Source organism: Hyaena hyaena, unplaced genomic scaffold (genome assembly GCF_003009895.1).
Source record: "Hyaena hyaena isolate Hyena2069 unplaced genomic scaffold, ASM300989v1 scaffold_137, whole genome shotgun sequence".
In the NCBI taxonomy this organism is placed as follows: Eukaryota; Metazoa; Chordata; class Mammalia; order Carnivora; family Hyaenidae; genus Hyaena; species Hyaena hyaena.
In genome coordinates, this window is record NW_024080769.1 from 1,436,733 (window position 1) to 1,455,325 (window position 18,593).

The 18,593-nt window shown below is 36.3% G+C and overlaps 1 protein-coding gene across 3 annotated transcripts in view; it reads right to left on the reverse strand.

The window, feature by feature from the left end:
* Positions 1-18,593, reverse strand: part of PEAK1 (pseudopodium enriched atypical kinase 1) — a 308,018-nt gene that overhangs the window by 182,180 nt on the left and 107,245 nt on the right. The window contains exon 3 of one of the 3 annotated variants that reach the window (XM_039238163.1): positions 2,241-2,321. The exons of the other annotated variants lie outside the window; for them this stretch is intronic. The gene's annotated coding sequence lies outside the window, so the exon portion shown is untranslated. The remainder of the gene's footprint in view (positions 1-2,240; positions 2,322-18,593) is intronic. 3 annotated transcript variants of the gene reach the window in all.

The following is an 18,593-nucleotide window of genomic DNA, read 5'->3' on the forward strand; positions in this document are numbered from 1 at the left end:
AAAATGGATGAAAGACCTAAACTAAGACAAGAAACCGTCAAAATCTTAGAAGGGAAAACAGGCAAAAACCTCTTTGACCTCGGCTGCAGCAACTTCTTAGTTGACATATCTCTGGAGGCAAGGGAAACAAAAGCAAAAATGAACTACTAGGACCTCATTAAGATTAAAAAACAAAACAAAACAAAAAACGCTTCTGCACAGCAAAGGAATCAAGTAGCAAAACCAGAAAGCAACTGACAGAATGGGAGAATATATTTGCAAATGACAAATCAGATAAAGGGTTAATATCCAAAATCTATGAAGAACTTATCAAATCCAACAGCCAAAAACCCCCAAATAATCCAGTGTAGACATAGGCAAAAGACATGAATAAACACTTTTTCAAAGAAGATATCAGGTAGCTAACAAATGAAAAGATGCTCACAACATCAGGGAAATACAAATCAAAACCACAATGAGATACCACCTCACACCTCTAAGAATGGCTAAAATCAACAACTAAGGCAACAACAGATATTGGCAAGGATGTGGAGAAAGGGGAACCCTTTTGCACTGCTGGTGGGAATGCAAACTGGTGCAGCCACTATGGAAAACAGTACAGAGGTTCCTCAAAAAATTAAAAATAGAACTACTCTATAACCCAGCAATTGCACTACTAGGTAATTATCCAAGAAATACATGTGTGCTGTTTTGAAGGGGCACATGCACCCCAATGTTATAGCAGTGCTATCGACAATAGCCAAAGTATAGGAAGAGCCCAAATGTCCATTGACTGATGGATCGATAAAGATGTGGTATATACACACACATACACAGGGATATTACTCAGTGATCAATGTGCCCATTTTGGCAGCACATATATTACTCAGTGATCAAAAAGAATAAAATCTTGCAATCTGCCACAATGCGGATGAACTAGAGTGTATTATGCTAAGTGAAATAAGTCAGTCAGAGAAAGACAAATATCATGATTTCACTTATATGTGGAATTTAAGATACAAAACAGATGAACATAAAGGAAGGGAAGCAAAAATAATATAAAAACAGAGAGGGAGACAAACCATAAGAAGCTCTCACAGAGAACATACTGAGGTTTGCTGGAGGGGTGTTGGGTGGGGGGATGGGCTCAATGGGCAAGAGGCATAAAGGAAGACACTTGTTGGGATGAGCACTGGGTGTTATATGTAAGTAATAAATCACTAAATTCTATTCCTGAAATCATTATTACACTAACAGCAAAAGGGGCTCAGATGTAATTGTCCAACTATTCATTTGGCTCATGTAATATTCAATTTAAAGTCAATAGGTGGGCGCCTGAGTGGCACAAGTTGGTTAAATGTCCGACTCTTGATTTTGGCTCAGGTAATGATCTCACAGTTCATGAGTTCGAGACCCATGTTGGGCTCTGCCATGAGGAGGCTGTTTGGGATTCTCGCTGCCCCTCCCTCTCTCTCTGACCCTTTCCTGCTCTCACATTCTCTCTCTCTCTCAAAATAAGTAAACTTAAAAAAATGTTTTAAAAAATAGAGTCAATAGGCATGATGTAAAATGCTACCTAAATCCTAATTAAAGGATTTTAATTCTGATTTTGTTACTTAATAGATATGTGATCTTGGGCAATTTATTTATTTCTCTGATCCTCAGTCTCCTTATAGTCTAAAGAGGAAAAATACCAAGTATATCATAGCTGGTTATTGTGAATTAAATGAACTAGCTCATGTGAAGGCCCTAAGACAGTCTGGCATATACTTCCCTCTGCTAATCTCCTAAACTTCTGGGGAATAAAGAATGCTTTTCTCTCTTTTTACTTCATCAGAAAGATTCCTAAAATTAAATTCATGAGGTCCTGGTCCTCAAATTCATTTATCAGCAGTCATGCAACAACTAAACTGAAACAAAATGAGGGGCATTGTGACCTAATGGAAGGCAAATGAGGTATGGAGTCAGCAAACCTGAATTTGAATCCCAGACAAGAGCTTTGACCTTGAGCAATTTACCAAACCCCTCAAAGCTTCTCATCTGAAAATGAGACTATTATCTAACTTTTTAGTATTTTCTCTTTCCTAGTCACAGAGACATGGCAAATACTCTGAAAAGGGCATGTCTTTATCATCTGTCTCTTCCATACTAAGGCAAGTTTCACAATTATAAGATTTGATGCTGCAATAAGATAAGACATTGTTAAAAAGAGATTTAAGACTAGACTAAATATGTTACATTTGAAAAGAAAAAGTACAAACCCAGTTTAACTGGCTCCAACTCTAGGCATTATGTCATTGCTTCCTTTTCTTCTTTAGGAATGGACCTCAAATATTCTTTTCCTACAGGAAAATGGAAAGTGGGAAATACATATTAGTGAAGGTTATCTGAGTCATACTTTAAAACTGAGCATTCTTTAACATACCTTTAGGCAGAGTCAAACTTACTCATTGTATTTAATGGATTTGTTTTTGAGTGATGAAATAACTAAGAGGTATTTTCATTTATAAAGTACTATGGTTTAAGTAGCCAGAAAAATAACTTTACCTCAAAAATTACTTTCAAAAACAATACCGTTGTTAAAGATGACTACTCAGGACAGGATTGCGTGAAGCATTGTAGTTTATTACATTATGCAAAAATATTTCTACAACTGGGGTGCCTGGGTAGCTCAGTTGGTTAAGCGTCCAACTTCAGCTCAGGTCATGATCTCACAATTCGTGGGTTCAAGACCTGTGTCAGGCTCTGTGCTGACAGCTAGCTCAGAGCCTGGAGCCTGCTTCAGATTCTGTATCTCCCTCTCTCTCTGCCCCTCCCCTGCACACGCTGTCTCTCTCTCTCAGAAATAAATAAAACATTAAAAAAATTTTTTTTAATATTTCTACAACTAAGTTCTTAATCTTTTGGGGGGAGGGTGAGCAGTGAGATATCTCTGTATGAGTATGAGAATCTAATGAAAACTATAAATTGGATCTCCCAAAAAATGCACATCAAACGTCAAATGAATCATATTTGACATTTAATTTCAGTTGAGTCATTAAACCCAGTTATCTATCCTGCAAATCTCTAAAACCTGTTAGTAGACTCCAAGGAACCAATGTTTGAGTTTTTCAAAATAATGGATATACAGGATTTTAGAACCTTAAGCAACTTAGCAACCATGTAATCCAAACTGCTAACAGGAAAATGAAGAAATAGTGGCCCAGAAAGATAAGAATTAAATAAAGCCTTACTCTACTGAGGAACAGAGGTGTCCAATTATTATGCTAATGCACCTAAGACTGAACCATGCAAAATTTAGTATATAGCAGTGCCTTTGGGTTAGAATAATTCTCACAATGGAACCTGAACAGGGGACTTCCATATGGTCTTTGGGTCCAAACATTACTGATAGTTAAGAGAGTGAATTTTGGAGTTCTTTATAAATGTGAAAAGTTGATCAAGTCACTTAATCTTTCTTATCTTCAGGTTCTTTGAATACAAAATAAGAATAATAAAAGCTACCTGTGTAGGATTATTTTAGGGATAAAATCAGACAACATGTATAAAATATTTAACAGTGCCTAGTACATAGTAGGTACTCTTGAAATGATACGAATTTAAAAATACTTCTTGTCTGGGTGCCTGGGTAGCTCAATTAAGGGTCAGACTCTCAATCTCAGTTTAGGTCTTAATCTCAGGGTCATGAGTTCAAGCCCCATGCTAGACTCTGCATGGAGCCTACTTAAAAAAAAATTTCTTGGGGTGCCTGGATGGCTCAGTCAGTTAAGCATCTGACTCTTGATTTCAGCTCAGGCCATGATCTCAGGGTCGTAAGATCAAGCCCCAAGTTCAGGCTAGGCATGGAGTCTGCTTAGGATTCTCTCTCTCCCTCAACCCCTCTCCCACTTGTGCTCTCAAAAAACAAAAACAAAAACAACAAAAACAAAAACATCTTGTCTGCAACAACATGGATGGATCTAGAGTATAATGCTAAGTGAAATAAGTCAGTCAGAGACAAATACCATATGATTTCACTCATATGTGGAATTTAAGAAATAAAACAGGGGCCCCTGAGTGGCTCAATCAGTTAAGCATCCGACTTCCGCTCAGGTCACAATCTCATGGTTCGTGGATTCAAGTCCCACTTCGGGCTCTGTGCTGACAGCTCAAAGCCTAGACCCTGCTTCACATTCTCTGTCTCCCTTTCTCTCTGCCCCTCCCCTGCTCATGCTTTGTCTCTGTCTCAAAAATAAACAAATATTAAAAAAAAAAAGAAATAAAACAAACAAGCAAAGGGGAAAAGAGACAATCCAAGAAACAGTTTCTTAACTAGAGAATAGATGGTTACCTGGGGGGATGGGCAAAATAGGTGATGGGGATTAAGGGTACACTTATCATGATGAGCACTGAGTAATGCACAGAATTGTTGAATCACTACAATGTATACCTGGAACTAATATAACACTGTATGTTAACTATAGCCCTGCATCAGGCTCTGTGCTGACAGCGAGCAGAGAGCCTGGAGCCTGTTTCAGATTCTGTGTCTCCCTCTCTCTCTGACCCTCCTCTGCTCATGCTGTCTCTTTCTCTCTCTCTCTCAAAAATAAAACATTAAAAAAAATTTAAAAAGAGAAATTAGGCAAAGACAGAACTTTTCCTTCTCATTTCCATCTTGGGTTCCGTTTCTTCCTTTTCCTCTTAGGGTTCAGCTTTTTTGCACATTCTCAGAGTTCCCACCAGGCCTAGGAGGACCCCGTACATGATAACTCTTAATTCTGACCTTTTATCTGAGCCTTAGACTCTCATATCCTGTTGATTTTTTTAGATGTTTTCACCTGAATATACTATGTATGTTCAAAACTGAGCTTTTAATCTCTTAGTAAATTGATCCCTCCTTTAAATTCCCTGTTCTGGTTAACAGCACCATAGCCACATGAAAAGTCCAGCAATAATCACATTTCATCAGTCACCTTCAAGTCTCACTGATTCTTACTCTAAATGCTTTCTAAGACTACTTTCTTAACTCCATCCCTATCAATAATACCCAAATCCAGGTCACTATCTCTCAATATGACCAATTAAGTTATCTAACTGGTCCACTCTTATCCTACTTCAGAATCAATTATTATACTGCTGCCAAAATGATCCCTCTAAAATGAAAATCTTGCCACATCATTCACCATCATATGTCAGACATTTCAAAGGCTGTTATCCATAGAATGAAGTCAAAGTTCACCCACAGAATAAATGGACAGTGTGGCACGTGAAGTACTCAATGACTTCACTCATGCCTATCTCTTCAGCTTTACTTCCTATCTCCCACTTCATCACACCACAGCCACACTGCATCCCATGTGTTCTCATGCTGGTCTCTTTGCCAATATACCCTTACACCCTTTGCACGCATAGGAAATTCCTACTTGTTCTTCAAGATTCAGGTCCAAGATTACTTCCTCTGGGAACCCTGTTCAGAGTATGCTTCCCTACCCCCCAAGCTCACACATCACCACAACAAGCACACAGGAGAGATCTGTTACACTGAACAAAAAAACAAAAAAAAAAATAAGCAAACTAATGACACAGTGGCAAATAATTTATAAATATAAAGCCAGCAAGAAGGGAAACTAGACGGATTTCAGTGTTTCTTTGGGAAAAAGAAAGGTCTTGATCTGAGAAGTAACTGTTCAGAGTGTTGAAGAGAGGAAATGAAAGTATTTGAGTAAAAAAAGAGATGGAAATTAACACATTTAGAAGTGAAATGGGTATAGTAAGGCTGGAGGGATAGTAAACACCAAATATAAACTCATAAATGCCACCATCCTTAAAAAGGTTTAGGGACCACAGCCAATAAATCACTAGACTTTTCGAATAATTTTCTCCAAAACTATATGGTATAGTTGCCATTTAGAGACATTACCTTACACTTGCATTAGAGAGGTATTAGTTTAGAAACATATTTGCATTTTTTAGTTAATGTAATCTTATAGGTTTAAGAAAATACTCATACTTAATTAGCATGTACTGAAGAACTTTACATAAAATCCTGAAATTATAATATATCTTTATATTGCATGGCAGTTTGGTGAAACTAGAATAAGTTAACATAGACTCAGATAGGTCAATGGCTAATCAACCTTATTAAATAATCTTCATTATTAGAACATTAGATTATTCCAAGTCAGCAGAAGAAACTGAAAATACAGTAAGCTTAATATTCAATTCACAGAAGAATTCAACTGTAATATTTTGTTCTCTGAATGCAGAATAATTAAAGAATATAAATCCTGAAACTTAAATACACTAGTCATAGTGCAGATGAAGATCTATGAGATATTTCCATATGAAGAGTGAAGATTAAGGTCACCTACTAAGAATAAGAGAGGAAAAATAATTGTCATCCCTGAACTATACTTAATGACAAAATCTACTGCTTGCAGTGAAGATAGAAACACTCACTCTGATACATTTGCTAGAAGACCACACAATTAGTCAGAAGGGGATGAAGTTAGAAGCTTAAGCAGGACAAATAAATCAGCCACCCCAAACTGAATCATCTCTAAATGAGTTCTGTATCATTTTTATTTTATATATTTAACTATAGCTGTGTAAGATGCTAACCCATGGCATATCTTCTTTATCAGAAAGAAAGGTGATTAGGAAACAAATACCTGCTGACAAAGCACAGAAGCACTTGGAATGTTAAAAGTCATTTGCATGGAGCTGTGTGTCTTCTTGTCCTTGACTCTGTAAATGTCAATTCCCTGCTTTCAGGTGTGCAGACAGCAAAAAGTGAGATACAAAGCTGAATATTAATTCTCAAGATAACACTGATGTTATGTCAGAAGATATGGGTAATTCTCACTCTCACATAATATCTATCATTTTAAAATACCCCTACTGATATGAACCAACATTTGTGAATTTTGAACTGTTGTATTCAAGCAAATTGACAGATGTGAAAACACAAATACTTGTCTTTGATTATGAAATCCCCTCACATATAAACACCATTGTAAAATAAATTTCCCTCGGAGAAGAGGGACTGAAAATGTTGCAAGCCTACTAAAGAGAGTAACGCCAAGCTATAAAAGAAGCTGGCAGGCCAAGAATATAATGTTGACAACCACGTATGCTCAAGTGTGTGCTGCAGATGATCATTTAGATGCTGTCAGCCAATGTCAACTGAATTTCTTCCATTTAATGAAAAATCTGCTGGCTTAGGGAAGGAATATAAAATCACCTATCTGATCTAAAACAGTGGACTGCTTTTGTCTGGTATGTATTTATTTTTCAACAAGAAGTGAGAGTTCTATATTTGTTGTGATCATAATCTTACCCATACATTGGGGCTAATGTCTGTACTGTACAAATGTAAAAATTATTCACTAAAATAGTAGCAGATTTTATATACATATATGGTCAATTCTCAATATTTGTGAGGATTTGTAGTAGTTACGTTCTATGGTTTCTACAAACAATGAATCAGTGAATACAGTGCTTCTACTGCTTCTAGGAAATGGAGAACACAGGGCTAGGTTCTTATAAGCTGCTGATTACAACATTTTCACCAACCAATCATTACATAAAGTTTGTTTTTTGTGTATTTCTGTGTCAAAACATCTTATTTAATATATATTCTTGATTCATTAAAACTGAACTCAACAGTTCATGACTGAACAAAGTTCATCTAACACACCTATAGTCTCCATAAGACAAACACAACTTTGTTGTATTAGGAACACTACACATCACTTCAGCACATTTGGGGGACAGCATAATCACCCCAAAAAGGCACAAAAAATGTGGCACTAAGCAGACTGCAAAAAGAACAATAGATTACAGCATGAGAGTTAAGAAGGCAAATGTCACCTTGTGCAGCCTCAGCTAAGAATGTGCACAGCAGGCAACTCGTTTTTTTAAAAGTCATCTCTATACCTAATGTGGGGCTTGAATCCACCCACTCCACTGACTGACCCAGCCAGGTGCCCCCAGGTAATTTACTTTTTCAACACTCTTGAGTATATCTACAAATGACTGTGAAAGCACCACAATTACTGATTTGGGGGTTGCAAATAAATTTTAGCAAGTAGGTGAATCTGCAAAAATGAAACCCATGAATAATGAGAACCAACTAGTGTATATGTGTGTGTGTGCATGTATGTGTGTATGAATGTGTGTATATGTGTATATATATACAACATGTGGCATATGACATATCTAACAGGAAAGACAAGTTGTGGGACTTTCTAGTATGACACTCTTCTAAGGTCCATTTCTGTATTTTCCCTTGGCATACTGGATACCTCTACCTGAGTCAGCACTTCAAACTTAAGAGACTAAGCTCACCTCCTGGGCTTACTCCAAACCTGCCCTCTGGTATATTACTACTCAAGTCACTGTGACTCTAACTCCTTTCTCCACATCCCTGCCGGGCACCAAATCATGTTGATTCTTCCTCTAAAATATCTCTTAAAGTCTGCCTCTCCCCTACCCAGGCCCACTAAAATTATCATTAAATGCCTTTCTATCATTTGGACCATTAGCACAGTTTTACCATCTTCTCTGTCCCCTACTCCAAAATCAAAGGCTATATTACAATCAGCGTTATTTTTCTAAGATTTAATCATACTTTCACTTCCTGGTACCTTATATAATGAGCCTCAAATTTCTTGGTTATGATATATAATGCTTTTTATGGCACCAATCATCCCTGTAGATTCATCTACTGTCACTCATCTCTCATAAACTCTATAGCTGCAGTAATCTATTTCCCTTCCTTTGAATATATTATGTTTTTTAAACATACTTTATACATGTTAGAAATGCCACTAGCAATGCTCTTTCTTCCTTTCTTTACCTGCCCTTAGAGCCTCTGCTGATATCACTTCCTTTATGAAGACTTTCCTGAACAGCCTCTACCTCCACTTCAGGCCAAGTTAGTCAGTATGTTCCCTGTGCTTCCATAATATTTTCACATACGTCTATTATAGAATTCCTTAACTTGATTTCTAATTAGTAAGGGGGAAAGTACAAGAATGTACAAGGTTGGCCAAATACTGATTACTAATGTAGCTGGGTGTTGCAGATTCATTACACTATCGTCTACTTTAGTGTGTATGCTAAATTTCCATTAAAGGAAAGTAAAAAACGTCAAGAGAGAGGCAGAATGAGAGAAAATACATTTTACTATAAGTAACTGAAAATCAGACTTGTGTGTGATTTAAACAAATATGGCATTAACCCTTTTCCCCAGATAAGAAGTCTAGGAGTACTACTAGTCTAGGATCATTACAGAGACTGAAGAAGATCACCAAAGACAAAGTCTCTATCTTTTTGCTCCAGTAAGTGTGTTGACTTGCTGCTTCAAACCCACTTGTAGTAGATGCAGACATTCTCTCTGTATTCAAGGCAGGAAAAAGGATAGTGCAAGTCACACCTTTAACTTTTTAATAGGACAAATAAAAATGTTTTTCAGTGCCCTCAGCAAACTTAGCTTGTAATACATTGCCCACAAACTGTTAAGTCATCCAACAGGGCCTTGATAGACTGATCCTCTTTGAAGGCAGAGACTGTTTTTGTACTTCAGTAAGCAATCCAGTACCTCGTATATAGAGGTACTCTGTATTTAATGAATGTATGAATCTAATAAAGGAAACAATAATATGCATAATAACACAAGAACACTGCTAATTTTCTTTATAAAAATCATATAAACTGCTCTAAAAATTGCCAATGCTATACATATAAGGAACTACTAGTATTATAGTAGTTTGACACCACTATCAAGAGATATTTTACTATTCTCTTTGTAACAGAAGACCAGGCAGAGGATTAACAAAAAAATCAAGAGACCTGAATTTTTGCCCAAACAAAACAATCTTGATGAAACTCAATTTACTTAGAGATACTGTTTACTTATTTCTCAGGATTGTTCTGAGGATAAGGGAAATATAAACAATATGACAGTACAATGGAAATATATAAAACAGTATAAACACAGGCATTATAAATGCAATGAAAAAATAAATAAAAATAAATGCAATGGTTCTATCAAGTCTTGAGAGGAAACTTACAGTTATGTACTATGCATAAAGATATATGCCATCTGGCACATCAACAATATGAATTAAAAATTAAACACTATTAATATCGAGTATGGATGCTAAACATGGTTAGATGATGAGTTTCTGGATTTAGCCCTGGTTCTTTCATTGCTATGGAGAAGTAAACTAACTGTACCTTACATTTATACCTCACTGAGGAAAAAATGTTTTATAAAATAAAATTGGTGTATTGATGCAATTATGTAATATCCACAAATTGAAAAGCAGGATATGATAAACAAACTGGTTAACACAGAATAGTTGACATCAAATCCCACTTCATCAATTAATAATTACTACCAATAAATGTACAGTACACTAAAGTAGGCCAAGGTCCTAAAGCACTTCTAAGTTAAATCAAGTGAGAAATAAAGAGTAGAAGCATTGGATATTAATTTTCCTCTGACTTTAATAACCTTGACTGAGCATATATACAGTCCTTTTCAGGGTGAGCTTATGGCTCATACATATATAGGCAACACTGGTGGTCAGAAATATTTCTGATAAACGATAACTTCAATGGCCAGTTTTCTAAATTTTTACTAAGGTGTATATATCCTAACCTATAAGAATGTTGTATTAAAATAAACACAATGTATATACAACAAAAAAACAGTAGCCAATACTAAGGAAGAGAAAAATGGCATTTCTAAGTCAAGAGAATCTCTACAGAATATTATATTAAGAACTGATGCATCTTCACTTTTATTGGATTTGTAGACAATAGGTGCTTTGAAGAAAAACATGGTGTTCTATGAAGTATGTTTAATTAATTCTTATGTCTCAAACGTGCAAATACCTTAAACTTATTATGAAAGATTCACCATTTCCTAATTCATTTAAGCAGAAACTATTCTCCATGTAGGTTACCATGGAATTATTAATACTGGAAACTGACTCATCTTAATATAAAAAAAATACATCAAGACTGTAGGCCAGTAAATTCCAGCGAAACACTGCATAAAGCATCATTAGGTCATAAACAGAATTGAAAAGTTTCAGCCGTAGATTAGACTTATCTTACAGTTATTTATACAGGAGGAACATCCATGTCATAAGAAACCAAAATGTTACAATAGTAAGAATGGCTTAAGCTTTATAGTTGTAACCACCCAGTTTCAAATAAATCAATTTTTATTTTTAAAAGTGAAGAACAGAATGTTTCTCTTCCTGTTTTATTTGCATACATAGCTTTATCAGCTAAAACTTCAATAGTGAGTATTTCTCCTACAAAGAATTTGGCATACCTGAAGTAAGCAATAAATTGTCAATGTTATAAAAATAAAAGTTGTAAATGATATGTTTACAATGAGGAGCTATTTTAATTTTCTTTTCTTTTTTATTTTAGGGAGAGAGAGGGAGCGCGTACACATGTGAGCAGTGGGAGGGTGAGGCAGAGAGAGGGAGAAGGTCTTAATCCGGCTCCTCACTCAGTGCAGAGCCCAATTCATGACTTGAGCCCAATTCAAGAGTAGGACGCTTAACCGGCTGAGTCACTGAGGTCCCCCAAAGGGGAGCTATTTTAAATACTTAACTTTTCAGATAGAAGAGACAGTATATTAACTGGAAGATTCATTGCTTTTTAAAACATTCATTATTTTGTGGCATTCAGGTAGCTCAATTGGTTAGGCATCCAACTTCAGTTCAGGTCATGATCTCATGCATGGTCACAGGTTTGAGCCCTGTGTCGGGCTATGTGCTGACAGCTCAGAGCCTGGAGCCTGCTTTGGATTCTGTGTCTCCCTCTCTCTCTGTCCCTCCCCCACTTGCTCTCTCTCTCAAAAACAAATAAAACATTATTTCGTCTTATTACTAACTTGAGAGAGGATATTACATATTAATAACAGATTCAGTACAGTAGAATATATGACAATTACACACATTTACACACCCATTGATAGACCATGAAAACATGAAGCAAAAACTGACAAAATTGAAGGGAAAAAGAGACAATTCTATAATAAGAGCTGGAAGCTTCAATACCTGACTCACAATAATGAACAAAACAACCAGATAGAAGATAAGAAATCAAGGACTAGGGTTGCCTGGATGGCTCATTCAGTTAAGCATCTGACTTGACTTCGGCTCAGGTCATGATCTCACAGTTCTTGGGTTCGAGCTCCACACTAGGCTCTGTGCTGAAAACACGGAGCCTACTTTGGATTTTCTCTCTCCCTCTCTCTCTGCCCCTCCCCTGCTCATGCTTGCGTGCATGTGCTCTCTCAAAATAAATAAATGAAAAAAATCATTAAGGAAATAGAGGATTAAACACAACAAACCAACTAGACTCAAAAGACATATAAAGAACCCTCTACCCCAAAACAGAGTACATATTCTTCACAGATGCACATGAGACATTTTCCAGGGCAGACCATATGTTCAGTCATGAATTAAGCCTCAGCAGATTTAGGAAGATAAATATCATATAAAATATCTTTTCCAACCACAACAGGATGAAGTTAGAAACCAACACAGAAGTAAAACTAGAAAATTCACAAATTTGCGAAAATTAAACTACACACTCTTCAACAATAAATGGATTAAAAAAGAAATCACAAGAGACATTAGAAAATACTCAGTGCTGAATGAAAATAAAAATGCGACATGTCAAAACTGATAGGATGCAGGGAAAGCAGTGCTAAGGGGAAAATATATAGCTATAAACACTTATATTAAAAAAACAAGAAAGATCTCAACTCAGCAACCTAACTTTATAGCTTAAGCAACTAGAAAAAGAACAAACTAAACTAAAAGCTATCCGAAGGAAGTAATAAAGATTAGAGCAGAGATAAATGAAATCAAGAACAGAAAAACCAAAGAGGAAAACCAACGACACCAAAAGTTGGTTCTTTGAAAAGATCAACAAAAAAATGATATATCTTTAGCTAGATGGACTAAGAAATAAAGAGAAAAGACTCAAATTACTAAAATCAGAAATGAAAGTGAGGTCATTATTATCAATTCTAGAGAAATAAAAAGGATTATAAACGAGTGCTATGAATAGCTGTACACCAACAAATTGGATAACCTAGAGGAAACAGACAAATTCCTAGTAACACAAAACTTACCAAGATTAAATCATGAAGACATAGAAGATCTTAATAGACCTATAACTAGTTAGGAGATTAAATCATAGAAATCTCCAAACAAAGAAAAGCCTTGGACCTGATGGCTTCACTGGTAAAATCTAGCAGACAATAGTATCCTTCTCAAACTTTTCCAAAACAATGAAGAGGAAGGAACACTTCCTAATTCATTCTATGAGGCCAGCATTACCTTGATATCAAAGTCAGACAAAGACACTACAAAAAAGAAAACTACAAACCAGTATCTCTTAGGAACTATGAAGCAAAATTCGTCAACAAAATAAGAGCGAAACAAATCCATATTAAAAATATTATACACAATGACCAAGTGTGATTTTTTCCTAGAATGCAAGGATGGATCAACATATGAAAACTGAGCAGTGTAATACACCACATTAACATAATGAAGGGGAAAAAAACACATGATCATCTTAATTGATAGAGAAAAAGCATTTAACAAAATTCAACACCCTTTCCTCATAAAAACACTTAACAAACTGAAAATACAAGTAAATTACCTCAGCAAAAGGTAACAAGAGCCATATATGAAAAACCTACAGTAAATACCATATTCAGTGGTGAAATATTGAAAGCTTTTCCCTTAAGATCAGGAACAAGGCAAGGATGCCCACTTTTGCCACTTCTATTCAACATAGTACTGGAAGTTCTAGCCAGAGTAATTAGGCATAATTAACTAACTAAATAAATAAGGGTTATACATAAGAAATAAGTTGCATTTCTATACATGTTCAATAAACAATCTCTGAAATTAGAAAAACACTTCCATTTATGACAGCATCAAAGGGAATAAAATACTTAGGAATTAACCATGGAGATGAAAGCTTTGTACAATGAAAATTACAAAATACTGGGGCGCCTGGGTGGCTTAGTCGGTTGAGCGTCCGACTTTCGCTTGGGTCATGATCTCGTGGTTTGTGGGTTCGAGCCCCGCGTCGGGCTCTGTGCTGACTGCCAGCGCAGAGCCTGGAGCCTGTTTCAGTCTGTGACTCCCTCTCTCTCTGACCCTCCCCTGCTCACGCTGTCTCTCTCTCTCTCTCCTAGAAATAAATAAAACATTAAAAAAAAAAAAGAAAATTACAAAATACTATTGAACAAAATTAAGGAAGATCTAAATAAATGGAAACCTCACATCTTCATAGATTGGAAGACTTAATGATGTTATGATATCCATTAAACTCAAACTGATCCACAGATAATCAAGGCAATCCTATCAATATCTCAATGGTGTCTTTTGCAGAAATAGAAAACTTCATCCCAAAATTTATGTCAGATTTCAAGGGACCTTGAATAGCCAAAATAAGTATGAAAAAAATAATAAAGCTGGAGAACTTATACTTAATGATTTCAAAATTTACTACAATGCTATAGCATGGTACTGAAATAAAAAGAAAAACATAAGACAAAAAGACAACAGAATAGACTAGAAAGCCAAGGAATAAAGCCTCACATAAATGGTCAAATAATTTTTGATAAGGGTGTCAAGACTATTCAATGGACAAAGGACTGTCTTTTCAAAAAATGGTGCTAGGAAAACTAAATATCCATATACAAAAGAATGAAGCTGGGCCTTTACCTAACACCATAGACAAAAACTAACTCAAAACAAATCAAACTCCTAAATGTAAATATAGTTTTAACCATAAAATTCTTAAGAAAACATAGGTTAAAGGCTTCATGTCATTAGATTTAGCACTGATTTCTTGGATATAACATCAAAGGCACAGATAAGAAAAGTGAAAACAACAAATTGACTTCATGAAAATTTAAAACTTTTGTGCATCAAAAGACACTATGTATGAAAGTCAGAACATTGGAGAAAATATTTGTGAATGATATATCTGATAAGGGATTAACATAAAAATACATAGAGAACTCCTAAAATTCAATAAAAACAAATAACCCAATTCAAAAATGGACAAAGGACTTGACTAGACATTTCTCCAAAGAAGATATATAAACAGCCAGTAAGTACATGAAAATAAGTTTAACATCACTGATCATTAGGAAAATGCAAATCAAAACTACAGTAAGATATCACTTCACATCCATTAAGACAGCTACTATGGGGCGGGTGGAGAGAGAAGAAGGGAGGAAGGAGGAAATAACAAGTTGTGCACTGCTGGTATAATTTAAAATGGTACATGCTGCTACGGAAAACAGAATGGTGATTCCTCAAAAATTAAAAACAGAGTTAGCATATTATCCAGCAATTCACTTCTGAGTGTACCCAAAAGAAGTGAAAGGAAGGTATTGAAGAGATACTTGTACAATGACATTTAGAGCAGCACTATTCACTAATGATAACACATGAAAGCCACTCAAGTGTCTGTTGGCAGACTAATGAATTCAGTGGAATATTAGTCTGCCTCAAAAAGGAAGGAAATTCTGCCATATGCTACCAACACAGCTGAACAACCCTGAAAACATTACTGTAAGTGAAATGAGCCAGTCACAAAAAGACAAATACTGCATGATTCCATTTATGCAAGGTGCTTAAAGTAGACAGAATCATAGAGACAGAAAGAAGAATGGTGGGTACCAAGGGACTAGAGGGAAGGAGAATGGGGAGTATTAGAAGTTGGAAGAGGGACTGTATAAAGTATCCTCCAAAATGAGAAGGCATTTTGGGACCAAAAACAGAGCAGGCAATGCCATACAATTCACACAGAGGTTTATTCAGGGTAGCTTCTGACAGGGAGGATCGGGCAGATGATGATCCTGAGCTGCAGTTATTTCCAAAAAAGTATGGACCTGAGTCTACAGATTCTATAGAGCAAGGGGACCCTGGGAGCACTGTAATGAAATCAAAGGGTTCATGTGCATTTCAGAGGGTTTGCATGCACCTAACTGATGGACCTTGTGATGACATCTGTGTGTCAGGAAAGGGAAAGACTATTTTATCTTTAACATATTTAAAGAGGGCCGAAGCAAAGCCTCCCCACATTCCAGACTTGGTGGGCGTTTCTAAGGCATGTATACTAATCTCCAAGGAGCCTGGGACACATAGAGAGAGAGAGAGGTCACAGAGAGGACATAAACAAGATGAAAGACCAGAGATGGAGTCAGTATTGTCATCACTCCAGTAGAGTTACTGTTTAGTGAGTATAAAGCTCTGCAACATGAAGAGTTACAGAGATGGAAGGTGCTGATGGTTCCATATTATGAATCTATATAATGCCAACTGTACAGCTAAAATGGTTAAGGTGATAAAATTTATGCTAAGTGTATTTTACAATAAAAGAATTAAGAGGGGGCAAGAGGTGGAGTAAATGGGCCACTGGGGAGTTGGAGGATAATCTAAATGTCATGAGTAAGGGTGAAATATAATAAAGAGGGAAGGAAAGAAATAAAAAAGGAAGGCAGACAGGGAGAAAGAGTAGAATGGAGGGAGGGATTCACACACACACACACACACACACACACACACACTGAACTTTGACCCAAATAACCAAGTACTAACTACAGCATAGAGAATGCCCCCAGGATAGCAATCACGGTCATATTCTGACATCAAAGATAAAAATTTCAATTTGGTCTAAAATGACCAAATTGGGCTTAACAGAAGTAATCAGCTGTAAAAAAATGCAAATCCAAAAGGTCCAGAGCATGTTCCACTGTCATTCCCTGTTAGGATATCAAACTGAATTTGGAGGATTTCAGTATGATTTGTGTTTGCTGAAGTTAGGTCTCAGGATACACACAAATTCGAGTGCTCCTTGGAGCAACTCACTTAATGGATACTATGGGGAAGTACTACTGCCATTCATAGAAATAAGCATATATTTCACAGTAGCTACTGAAAATCAATGTTTTCACTTCTTCAAATGGTAACAGAAGTAAAATATTCTAATTTCAAATTCACTCCAAGCTGCAAATTTAAAAAATGTATGTTCCTATTAACTTCTATTAACCATAAAGCTAACCATAAACCTGCAACTGCCTCTTCACTAAAACCTGGGTCACTTTAGCTGATATAACAGCTCATCTTCCTTGGAGCAATTCAATCAATCACCTTGTCAAATAGTCCCAGGTCGAGCAGGTGAAAATACTTTTAGTGTAGTAAGATGTCCCTACATCTCTTTAAAATCTATACGCACACTCCACCCCTGCCACTTCCTTTTTCTGCCACTCTTGGTGCTGTTTGTATGCTCTCTTGGTGTGGACCTTGTGCCTCTTTTGTGAAGCAGCAGCTGGGGAGACTCTGGTCCTTGCCATGGCTAATGTATTTGAAATACTTTAATCAATTTCTTTTTTAAGTTTATTTATTTTGAGAGAGAGAGAGAAAATCCCAAGCAGGCTCTGTGCAGTCAGCGGTAGAGCACAATCCCACAAACTCCGAGATCATGACCCGAGCCGAAATCAGGAGTCAAACACTTAATGGACTGAGCCAGCCAGGTGCTCCAGGTACTTTAATGAATTCTTCTGTCATCCAAAGAACATAAGCACTGTATTCAAAAAAATTTTAAGGTACTCTTCATCACATGGTTTTCAAAGAGGTAGATGTTACTTCTTATAGTTATGTTTTAGGCTTTCAACTTTTAAGTGAAGAAAACTCAGCTATTTAAAACAGTTTAACAACTGGACTACTGTAATTGTCAGACATGGTAGCTATCTTCACTTTTAAGCTAGACTAATACAGACCAAAGCTGTATTGTTGTTTTGGTAATGGTTATATATATAACCAGCAACATAAGAGACAATAGTCATTTTCAGCAATTTTTTAAAATTATAAAACACAGTTATTTCAGGTTGATCACACCCATAAATCTGCCCTTTGACTGTATTTATTAAGGTAATAAAAGTCCTACAGCTTCTGTTCTTTGCTCTGTTAATTTCAACTTTGAGAAGACCCAATAACTTCCCTTACCACATTTCTTACTTACATACTGATTGCTGGGTGGAAAACAATGGATTAGTTGGTCCTTTAAAGCTTTCCTTTCTAAAACTTAATTGAAAAAGTATAAGGAGACCATATGCCTTAAGATGTCAAGGATCATAGCCTGGGATAGTGGAATGACACATCTGTAGTCTAAATTCGATCTTAAAATTTCACCATTTTCCTCATCGTTGGTAGTTTCTCCTCAATGTTCTTTCCATACCTCTAAAAATTGTCTCTCCTATGTGCTTCTCTGGTGTTAGCAGAGCCACTAGGAGCTAAATGTCAACCCTTCAAAGCAGCACCTAGGCAGCACAAGACTGTACAAAGTGGTAACAGTTGGCACTTCTATTCCCTTTTTCCCTACCCAATTCCCCTGCCAGCATGACCCAACAGGGAGATGAACTTCCATTCCCACCCTTGGCAATGAGGCAAGGAAAACATTAACACCAAAATTCACTCAATACAAAGTTTCCAAGACTATTTACAAGATTATTTTTTCATTATGAAAAATTCTTTCCATGAACTCTTTCTCCTAGCATTAAT